Source organism: Chenopodium quinoa, unplaced genomic scaffold (assembly GCF_001683475.1).
Source record: "Chenopodium quinoa cultivar QQ74 unplaced genomic scaffold, ASM168347v1, whole genome shotgun sequence".
In the NCBI taxonomy this organism is placed as follows: Eukaryota; Viridiplantae; Streptophyta; class Magnoliopsida; order Caryophyllales; family Amaranthaceae; genus Chenopodium; species Chenopodium quinoa.
Genome location: NW_018744593.1, coordinates 7585915 through 7597754, shown reverse-complemented (window position 1 = coordinate 7597754; position 11840 = coordinate 7585915). Strand labels below are relative to the sequence as shown.

Genomic DNA, 11840 nt, shown 5'->3' with positions numbered 1-11840 from the left:
ACCGGCGTTCATATTTTATATGCTTGCCTCACTATGGATCAGTTTTCGAAAAGTTAAAATTCTCTAATTTAATATAATTACACTTTTGAGAAAGTCTTCTTAAGTCAAGTCATGAATTTTTTTCTTAATATTTTTAAAGAATTTGTAAAAGGTGTTAATTATTATTTTTATGAGTTTATTGTTGTGTTTTGTGTGCTATTCTGTAATCATGTGGTAATATATTTTACTTTGTTCAATATACATGTTCGTTGAGTTTTGTATTGTAATCATGTTGCATGTTTTGACAAGTGTAGGCGTCGCTCAAAGTGCGCCTACGTTAAAGCATGTGGTGAATATGCTTGGCACTCATAGGAAGTGAGAATTGACATGTACGATTAGGGACAACGATTAGGGACAAGAAAAGTAGGGAGCCGCCAACAAGTTTTTAAGGAACTTGTAAACCGTTCACGGATTATAAAAGACAACCATGATTAAGGGACAACGACAGGCAACGACGATTGACCCGTGAAGGTTACACCCCATTCATAATCCATGAGATTGCTAACTCCATATGGTTCGGAACCACGAAAGGAGGATCGGGGATGATGGTACGACGTGAGTCATGGAGTCACATTCGCCCGTATTGGCCTCTACTCGATTCTTATAGTGAAAAGCATACCTGTGATCTCAAAGGCATGCAAACAAAATACTCAATTCGCTCCAAACTATTATTAAGCTAAATTGGTTTAATATTAATGCAACATATTATTCTAAAATCACTAGTGCAAAATTAATCTTAAGTAACACCCAAAAAGTGTTACATAAAGTGGTAAAAGGGTTATTATAGACAATAAATAACACTTTATTGGTTGATACTTCCGCCCATGTTCCCTAAGGTTTTATGTAACACTTTAGGTAATGTATGGTAACACTTTTAAAAATGTTACTATAAACCCTCTTAGGTAACACTTTTTATATTATTGGTATCATTTTTAAAGTGATACTTTTTATTTCTTAGGTAACACTTATTAATCTTTAGTAACACTTTTTAATCATATAATAACTCTTTATCGGACATTATGTATCCACTTTTTCGAACTAATGTAGCACCTTATAAAATATTATTACAAGTAGAAAAGGTGCAATTAATGGGCATGGATGCCCAGCCTAACATCAAGGGCATTGAATTTTCCCTTGATTCGGTGCTCTTCATGCCAAAAAAAAAGTAGAATTGATAAACAAACCATTAAATGAAATATATACATATATATAATTAGATTTATTTTTTAATTAATAAATGCTTGTTAAATTACAATTTAAAAAAAAAAAAAAAAATAAAAACAATTACAATGCTAAAGGCTAAGTAGCAGTAAAGCACAACATAAACAGTAGTGCTGAAACACGATCATTCACAACCTCCTTCCTCTGCTGCCTCTTTTTCTACGAGTACTGGCTGCTGAAATGTGACATCCTCTGGAATGTAAACACAAGTGCATTAGTACAAGGTTTATCAAATAAAATGGAGATTTTAAGCACACTTAAACAGAAAGTTCATTAATAATTAACTACAATCCCCGTTCTAAGAAACCTATCAATCATTTTGGCACTGAAAAGTACATACGAATTGAAGACCAGTCTTAAGCAATCATAATACATGAGAGATTTTAAGCCTAATGCTTAGAAAAAATTCACCTGCTTCAAAGGTTGTACCATGGTCGCCCGACACTGCATAAATGGACATATCCATCTAAGAACTAATAGCAGAATCAACACTCAACAGTGTTGACATCTCGTATATAATATCATTGAACTTTATCAATAGAATTTTGCCTACGCCATGGTACATTTTGATCTGGAATAATCAACAAAAGAATAAATCAGGTAAATTTGTATAGATAACACACAGAATTTAGTAGACAAGTGAACTGTCCAGCACCTTCAGCAAGTTATCACGTTTCAAGCCAAAGTTTTAAAATGGGCCCACTTAAGGTGAATTATATTACTTAGAACTTTAGAAGTAAAACAAAACCTTGATTAATTCCATAATTATTTCTCCAAAAGGTTATTAGTTACATCCAATACTTGATAACAAATGTCATACAGTTAGAGTGGAGGTATCTGTATCCAACAACAAGATAATGCTAGGAATACTAACCTTGTCTATCATGCTTAACTATACTATATTGTTCTGCAATATACTAGCTTAATAGACTGTATACTTTCAGAAAGTTTGAGGTCTCCTGGATCCTCTTTATTTACAACTTGGTTTAAGATTGAACAGTTGACTTCTAAAGCAATCATTAGAACTAGATCAGACAAGGATTTTAGTCATTTATTGTAGTTCACTAAGATAACTAGTAGTCTAGTATGTATTGATATCAATAAACAAGTTATCAAAGATCAATGATAGTTTACTTGGTCAATAGTAATTAAATACTCAATAAAGCAAATTGCACATTCTTGTATGTATGACTTGTAAATTTTTAATTAGAATATAATTTTATGTATTTGACGCTAGTTGGTTAATACTTTCTCCGTTTCTATTTAGTTGACGCGTTTGATTTAGGCACATATATTAAGGAGAGGAGAGAGTGTGAGAGAGAATGAAAAAGCAAGTGGGGTAACTTGTAAATGCAAGGTAAAAAATTTACCCCAAAAGAAAACGTGTCAACTAAAAAAAAAACTTCCTAAAAAGGAATATGAGTCAACTAAAAAATAACGAAGGTAGTAAGTAAGTTCCTCCTCAATTAAGATATCATGATATGAAGAAAAATGAGCATTGATGGGCAAATATTTTATTAGCATATAAGGGTATATCTTGATATAACATATACTACCTCTGTTTTTTATTAGTTGACACGTTTTGACTTTATCACTATTCACACACCTCTCTTTGACTATGTTTTGTGATTTATATGTGTAGAAAAATATAGTCAACTGTGAGCTTGTTAGATTCGTCACAATGTATAGTTTAAAAATATCAACTTTTAATATTTTTTGCTTATTGTCAATTAAAGATATTAATTTGCATTGACAAACAACTACTAAAGAAACATGTCAACTTAAAAGAAACGGAGGAAGTATAAATCTTGTTATCTCTCCTCTTCTTTCTTCTGTAAGACAGTTTAATATTCATTCAAGATATAGCCTTTATGCAAATGCTACCCTTCTAAATGCAAGCAGAATTCTCATATATTCCTACCATTAAACTGAGGCAATTCCTTCAAGATAAAAGATCATTTTTTATAAAGCTATAGCAGACTATACAAATATTCTAATTGTATCAGATTAGTCAACAAATTTTTAATTACAAGGTAAATCAAATAACAATAATCGAAAAGAACAAAAATTTAAAAAAATTCAAACACATTTAAATACTTCAAACAATTCAGATGCATGCAAATTTCAGTATGAAATTAGTGAAATTGAAAATGTTAATAGGCAAATTCAACATCAAATTAACAAATTACAGAGTATCAACAAGATCAGAGAAAGGGAGTTGAAACCTTAACTTTGCAATCATGGAAATGACTAATTTATCAATCATATAGCCATTTCCTCATGTAAGAATAAGATAGACAGCAGCGTAGACAACTAAGCATCTCAAAACAAGTAGAATTCACAAAACTTCAATACTATTAACTATTAAAAAAAGGTCCATATAAACCCTTATAAAACTAATTGGAAATTACTTGAATCATAATCCTAGTAATAATAATCAATTATCAATAATCATAAGTTTGACAATAAAAATTAAATACCTAAATACTAATTTAACAAATATCGATTAAAACTGCAAAATGAGAAGAGAGATACAAACCCCTAAAATTCATTGAAACTCTTAATCAATCACCAGTTGCATTACCAGACTTCTGGTAAACATAGGTAAGATCACACTTAAGATCTAAACCTTTATTTGACAAAACCTAATATTTTAACTAGTAGTTATGCAAAAGAGCCAAAAATTTGGAATTTCAAAGGGAAAGTTTGAAGAAACTCATACCATGACAAGCAATCAAAACCCTAGAATTCAAAGCACCGTCGTTATCGCTTGCGACCACCTTCACCATCGTCACCACCATCGCCGCCACTTGTGAGTGAGGAGGGTGTAGAAAGAGAGAGAGGACGAGAGAGTTGTCGGGTCTGCGGTGGAGTTAAGAGAGATAGGGAGAGGAGAATGAGAGAGAAAGAGATCTGAAAGTGAGAGTTGTCCAAAATTTTTATAGGGATACTTGGGAAAAACCGGTGTACTTACCTGTGGTACGGGTTCAAGCCCTTTGAAGCTAGATTTTTTTTTTAAAGTCTATATTTGGTATCCATTTGTGTTTTTCTACTTTTTTTTTTAACATAAGTAGAAGATATATAGATTAAAAGGCTATAGCCTTAATATTTACATCAAACATCCCATAATAATTACAATGAAAATTGATGTTGCAGCAAAATAAGCCTATGCAATAGGCCAAAAAAACAGCCGAAACTAGTCTCCTACAAGGAGATCTATGTGAGACCAAAAGCTTCCTGCATCCATAAAACATACCTAACAACTATATTGACATCCATAAGTCGAACCCAAAAGCTATAAACATCCATGACTAACAGTAAGAAAATCACAAAGTTACTGATTAGTTCCTGCTGCAGCAACTCGGATCTTCTCTTCTTCATACAACTTAGAGACACAATCTGGGTCCAAGTAATGAGTTTTGTACCCAACAGCCATCTCCCTTCCTAGAATAGCAAGACGGTGAGCTAATTCATTTGCTTCTCTTGGAATATGAGTAACCACTGCAACCCCAAATTTGGACAGGACCGTAGCAACATCACATATAGCTGCAGCTAACTCGTGGTGAGGATTAGGACCCGCTGTCATGAGCATATCTCTAAGCACCTTGGCATCAGTTTCCACAATCACTTTCTTAACCCTCAGATCCCCAGCAATAGAAAGTCCAGCATTCAATGCATATAACTCAGTGAGAAGGGGAGAAATAACATCATATTTACACGAGCAACCCACATACCACGAGCCATCTGATCTTCTGATTACACCCCCTCCAGAAGAGACTGCTGAATTGAGCCAAGCTCCATCAGTGTTAATCTTGAAATAACCTTCCCTAGGTGCTTCCCAAGCTGTAAAAGAGAATCTGAATCTTTGCCTTCCCTCTTGTTATTCACCTGTAACAAAGAAATAGAAATCTTATAATCGAAATAGAATTTGGCAAAAATAGAAATCGGACCAATTTGTTTCTCCTCAAAAATAGAAATAGTATTTGTGTTTTTCTACTAGTTGTAAAATGTTAAATCAACAATTAATATAACTTTTTTTGACACAATATTATAAATAATAGTAATATGGTCAAATGATTATTCCTAATAATATAACTTATATGCAATTGGTACCAAAAATTAAAGTGTTACAATAAAGTGCTACTTAATATCAAAGTGTTACAATAAAGTGGTACTTAATATCAAAGTGTTACATGATGTCAAAGTGTTACAAATGTGTTACTTATGAATTAGTTAAGGTTCTAACTAACCTTCAAAGTGATACCATTTGGTGTTACCTAAAGTCACTTTTGTAGTAGTGAATATTGTGATCACTTGAATTAATAACAAGATTAAAAAGGATCCTAAACCGGTTGTCCAAATTATCTTATCAGGCGTGATTTTCAATTACATATTCCCTTTAAACATGCAACATGGTGATCAATAAAAATAATAGAATAAACATTAATATTGGAAGCAATTTAACAATAAATCCACAATATAAAATCGTTAGAAAAATAATAGAAATAAAAGGAACATAATTCTTACTTTGATTCAGTTTGCTTGCAACTATAAAATAATAAACAACTTAGTAACTTCAAGGAAATAATAATAAACGATAATTAAATTAAATTAAATTAAATAGAGTTGATTTGGGGTCAAACCCTCAAACAGTTCTACCTTTCACGCCTTGGCTTAAGGACAGAACCACGAGTAAATTATGGACTCCTTGGACTACTTGAATAAGGAATTTTGAAAGAAGAAGGGTAGGCTAGTGTTTAGGCTAGAGCATAGAGGAGAGAAAAATAGAGAATTAATTGATGTCCCGTACATTAGAATTGAGGGGGTATTTGTAGAAAAAATATTCTGAGGGAACACACGAAACCCTAAAAAGATAAAAACCCTAAAAAATTACATCGCGACACGGCAGAGGGCACCATGACACGGCGCTTGGCAACGTCGGACGGGACAGTTCCCCGTGACACGGTGAACAGTTGTGTGACGCGGGAAATATTTAGGGTACGGGGAATAAAACACGTGAAGGGTTTACGCGGAAAGGACACGGAACTGCCCCGTGTCACGACAGGGGCACCGTGTCACGGGAAATCCCACTGTCAGACGGGGAACATTCCCTTGACACTGTGGAATTTTATCGTGACACGGGAGTCTGTAGTCCATTTTTCCGTCCAAATTCATTTTTAACCCTAATTTTGTTCAGCATTTTTAAGTGCCAGTTGATAATTTCGGGCCAATTCTGATATATTATTATTAGTTGGGCTAAAATAATAAATAAATAAATAAAATAAATATATAACAGGTTTGGGCCAAAATAAATAATAAAATAAAAAAGGTTGGGGTTGAAATAATAAAAGGTTTGGGCTGAAATAAAAAAAAAAGAACTATGCTTTGACTAAACATCAAGACTGATCCATGGACTATTCAAAAAAATTGAATTTAATTAAATACGATTTTTTAAGCACTCTCGGGATTAAATACTGAACCCGACCAATAGTGACGGTGAAAGGTTGTTCATCATCGGGTTTGGTTTTGGGGAGACATTTTTAGGTGTCTACATAAGCCCCCACTTTGACTGAGTTTGTAAAAACACCAGTTTCGAAAACAATAGTCAAAGTAGTCGATAGGGACGGAGAATGATTTAAGACGTTCTGTGATCCTAAATCACTCTGTATACGCCGATACTTGCAGAAAAATGTTAGTTCCACAGATAAAAGATTAAAGGGATAGAATGCTTATCTGACACCAGTGTATCGGTGACAAATGAGTTTGGTAGCTTCCTATGCTTGAAGGAATCCACCGGATGACGTTTGTTGAAATGCTTTCCATGCTTGAGGAAAGTCGACTGATGAGTTTGGTAGCTTTTTATGCTTGAAGAAATCTACCGGATGACATTTTCCATGCTTGAGGAAAGTCGACATATGAATTTGGCACTTTCTATGCTTGAAGAAACCCACCGATAATACTTTCCATGCTTGAGGAAAGTTGATAAATGATATAATCGCTGACTTCTTCGTGCTGAGAGGTGACAACGACCGACAATTTTCCATGCTTGAGGATAAAATTTGTCTACTGAAATTACAAGTCTCTGTGTATTGAGAACCTTACGCTGAAATGATAGTGGTTCGATTGTCCCTGAACGTGGGCCGTAGACGATTCATACCTTCAAGTTGACTATCCGACCATATTAGGTGTTTAAAATGTCGACAAATTGACTTTGATGCTTGCTAGGGGTAAAACGGTAATTTTGATACCCTTTAAATGTCGGTTAAAATTTTCCGCGTAATTTTAATGAGAAACCAACTGTCAAAAAGTTGCGAAAAATAATTTGAACTGGTCAAAAGATGGCAGGAATATTCGCTGACTGCATTAAAAAGCGTGCAGGACACACAACAAGGCCACCGTGTCACGTGGCATAATGCCGTGACACGGCAGCCAGTCCCGTCATGCGGCAGCTGAGCCCGTGACACGGGACACTGTTCCTTGCTGAACTGGTTAAAAACACGTATTTTGACTTGTAACAATTACCGCGCCATGTCAGAATAGAGTCGGTACTCAGCAACAGTCACCGTGACACGGGCAACGGGAAACGTGTCACGGTTTTACTTTTTTTCCTTTAAATTCGAGCTTTTGCTTTTGCTTTTGGTCATTTTAATTTTCTCACTTTTCTTCTGCTCTCTCTTTTCATCTTCTTTCTTCTTCTTTTAATTTTTGTCTTGCTCAGTCCACCGCACCACGGTTTTAGCCACAGTGACGTGGCACCTTCCTCCGTCAGACTCAGCGGTATACCGTGTCGCGGCGATCTGCTTCTGTTGCTGCTTCTCTTTTTTTTTTCTTTCTATTTTCCACGAAAGTGTTTACTGCTGTTGTAGACACCCATTTGTGTCTCCCCAAAACCAAACCCAGTGATGAATACCTTTCAAGTCATTTGATTATCGAACAAAGCGAAAGTGTGAAAAGTCTAGTGATGAGGATGTTTTTATTAAAATATCTCTTCTGTTTTTTTGAAAATATTTCTTTTCTTACCTTATCTATGAAAAACGTGCATTCTAGTTTAGTTTGGTCCATGATAAGGGTCCAATAATAGTGTATTTGGATGGGGTTTGAAAAGACCTTTCCAACGATATATTATAAGTCCAATTCCGATGAATAATGAGGAAGTTATGGCCAAAATACTAAACTGGGTCTGATTTGGTTTTTATATGCGGCCCAATGATCTAGAGGAGGGCCTATTATTAATTATCATTCCTAAAGCTATTAGGATTTATTATAGTCTTCTAGAATACTCTAGAAGGTTCTCTTAAATACTAATGGAGTTAGGATTGATAATTATGTTTTAAAGAGTTTGAAATTGAATAAAACTACTCCTTTTAAGAATCCTTGTTTTGTACGAAGTGGAATATATTCAGATTTTATTTTCGTGCCTCATAATCTTTATCCAAATTTTATATGGTTGGATAGATCTTGAAATTATATTTCCAATGAGATATTATAATATTAAATCCGAGTTATAACGACAAAGATATGAATTAGACATGAAACTCTATCCAAAACTGACACCGTTCCACTATTTCGGACATGTCTTTTTATCTACAAAATATTTTAATCTGATTCAATTGGGTTGGAAAGTAGACTTCAAGATCTTTCCAACGACATATTATATTCCTTATTTGGATTTTTGGATCAAAAGATATGATAAAAACAAAATCCGCAAAAACTGCTGTTAATCGAGTTCTATTTCGATTCGAATTCGGATTTCTTTTCTTATTCTTCGACTCTCTTTTTTCTCTATAAATAGAGGTCATATCTCCTTTTTTTCAATCATCAACTCTCATCAAGAATTTCTTGATTCCCTCTCTCTTTCTAAGCCTAGCTTTTTACAAGCGCAATTCCTTATACATTAGCACTAGACATACCTAGCCAAGTTCGAAGTTCCCTTCGCCCTAGACGTGAAAGGTTTTAATTTCTTAGGGTTTGGTCCCAAATCTCTCTTTCAATTATTTAATTTAATTGTTGTTTTATTATTTTCCTTGAAGTTACTAACATGTGTATTTTGTTATTAGAAAGAGATACGAGGCATCCAACTAAGTGCTTTAATGGTTTTATTGATATTATGATATAGAAATCATGTCTAGGTTGTTATTATGATTCCTAGAGTCATGTTAGGGTGTTTTGATCTTCATAGTATCATGTTTAGGGTAACTTTAATATCAAATATGACAATTGTGATGCTTCCTATATTCTTAACTAATAGTATCATGTTAGGGTTAAAGCTTTCATTTTTATTGTTTAGTGACATGCTAGGGTTTGTTATTAATCTTGTTAGTATCATGCCTAGGATCTTGCTATTATTATGCTTTAGCGTTGATATGATTATTTAATTATAATTATGATTGTTATGATTATTATTATTATGTTGCTTGGTTATTTATTGTTATTGCTTGATCACGCCTTTTATGCATGTTTAAAGGGAATTTGTACTTGTAATCACGCTTAATAAGATAATTAATAATCCTGTTAGGGTTAATTTGATTATAATTCAAGTGATCGCCAATAATAGTTTTATTTGTGCATTAAATTCAACCAACATAGATAAACAGGTTAAGGGTTAAACCTAATGATTGCATGTTAGTTAGAAAGCGCACATAAATACGACTAGAATAAAGTAGAGGCCTATTATTAGGGCAGGTTCAATCTCTTTTAGGTTGGATTTGTACCTTCATCAGCGAAATACCAGTCATGGTTCCAGACCTGTTAAAGTTGACGATCTTCAGGATCGTTAAGGGGTGTAACCTTCACCCTGTGAACGGTTTACAAGTTCCTAAAACTTGTTGGCGACTCTTTTGCTCTAGCTTCCTTCCCTTTGGACGCCACCGTACTTTCGTGTATGATCACAGTGGGGTTCAAGCTAGGGGTAATGCTTGAAATATTCCCTACAGCTGTCTGAGCAACCACGCGACACGATATTTGATACTGTGTCACGACGCGTATAACCGTGACGCGGTGGGTCGGCTGCTGAGCTTGGGCTCGCTGCTTTTGTCAGGGAAACACCTACGCGCACGGGTACCGTTTCACGGCTGGTAGCCCTGTGCCGTGGTGGTGGAGCTGTTGCGTTCCACAACCTTTCCCGAGCTTTTCGAGCTCATTTCTTCACCAAGCTCTCTCGAATTTTTGCATTTTCTTCATTTTTGATTCCTTACAAAATCCATGTAAGTTTCCTTTGCTTTTTTTGTCTTGAATTTTGTCATGAATGCCATTTTTGCTTGAAACCCTCTAAAAATCAAATTGGGGATTTTTAATTTTGAGGATTTATGTCAAAATTCTTGCTATGAATAGACTTGTATATGGATGTATGTATGTTTGTGAGCAATTTGAGACTAAGTTTGTGTATTTTGGTGAGAAATTGAGCAAATCACCATTTTTGGTGCTACTTGTGCGAAATGGTGTTCTTGTTGTTCTTTTGCACTTGAAATGATGATATATTTGTTGTAGATTTTGTAAAATTGCCATGATGTGCCAATTTATCGTTCTTCTGCAATTTTAAAACATGTTTTATTTTGTGTATGTACTACATTGTCATGGAGAACATAGTATCTTGCAATTAGGAGAACATAGTATTAGTTCGTCATGGAGAAACTAAATACTAGAAATAATTCCATTATTTTGCTAATTTTTAGCCTTGAGGCAAAATTTTTGTGCATAATAGAAAATGACATTTGTTAAGTCACTTTTGAATAAATAACTAAATAACTTAGGAAATGATGCTAAGCGTTTAGATTTTTATTTTTGTAATAGCATGCCTAGACAACGGGATCGCGATCTTTCTACTCGTGGCCGGCGTCAGGCTTTTCGGGAGGACACTCCCACAGTTCCTGAGGGCATGGACGACGATGCCCTAGAGACTGAGCCTTGCCCTTCTTTGAGTAGGGGCAGGTGGGTTCCACCTCCGTGGTCGCCAGATGAGTTGGTTTTCTGCCGTGAGAACCATGTTTCTCACCGTCCACTTGCCGGCATAGTCGATGGCACGCTTCGCCATCATGGTTCCGGAGCTGGACAATTAATTCGTCGACTTTATGGGATTATCACGAGGGATCCTACTACGAACGCCTTGTGGGGATCTGTTGGTTTAGTAGATTTTTATTCGGCGGTTGTAGGGTTTCGCAGCCCCTGGGGTTGTGGCGCGACAGTCGTTCTCGCGTTGTTGGAGTATTTTTGGGATACTACCAACACTTTTCACTTTGCTTGGGGGGAAATGACAGTGACCCCTCTGGATTTTAGCATGATCAGTGGTCTACGCTTCACCGACCGAGTCGTACAGCAGATGTCTGATCTTTCTTGGGGGGCGACTGAGGTAGCCGATTTGTTAGCTCCGATCGTTCAGCACATTAGGACTCAGCCGGTGCCTCGAGGTGGTCCTAAGAGCGGGAAATCAGAGTTGGCTTCTGTTATGGCCCGTGGCTTCGACATAGATGAGACATCACCTGAGCAGTGAGTTCGAATCTTCATTTTGATTCTCATTTCCACGACTCTTTCTCCCGATAGGAGTTCGCGGGCGCTCGTTTGCTACCTTCCTTCTTTGGTCAAGA

At 35.4% G+C, this 11840-nt stretch overlaps 1 long non-coding RNA gene across 1 annotated transcript; it reads right to left on the bottom strand.

The window, feature by feature from the left end:
* Positions 1–1101: 1101 nt before the first annotated feature.
* Positions 1102–4470, bottom strand: LOC110699751. The gene is made up of 3 exons (XR_002506994.1): positions 3983–4470; positions 1672–1831; positions 1102–1452 (listed from the first exon to the last, which is right to left on the bottom strand). It is a non-coding gene; the product is annotated as an uncharacterized LOC110699751 (long non-coding RNA).
* Positions 4471–11840: the final 7370 nt, after the last annotated feature.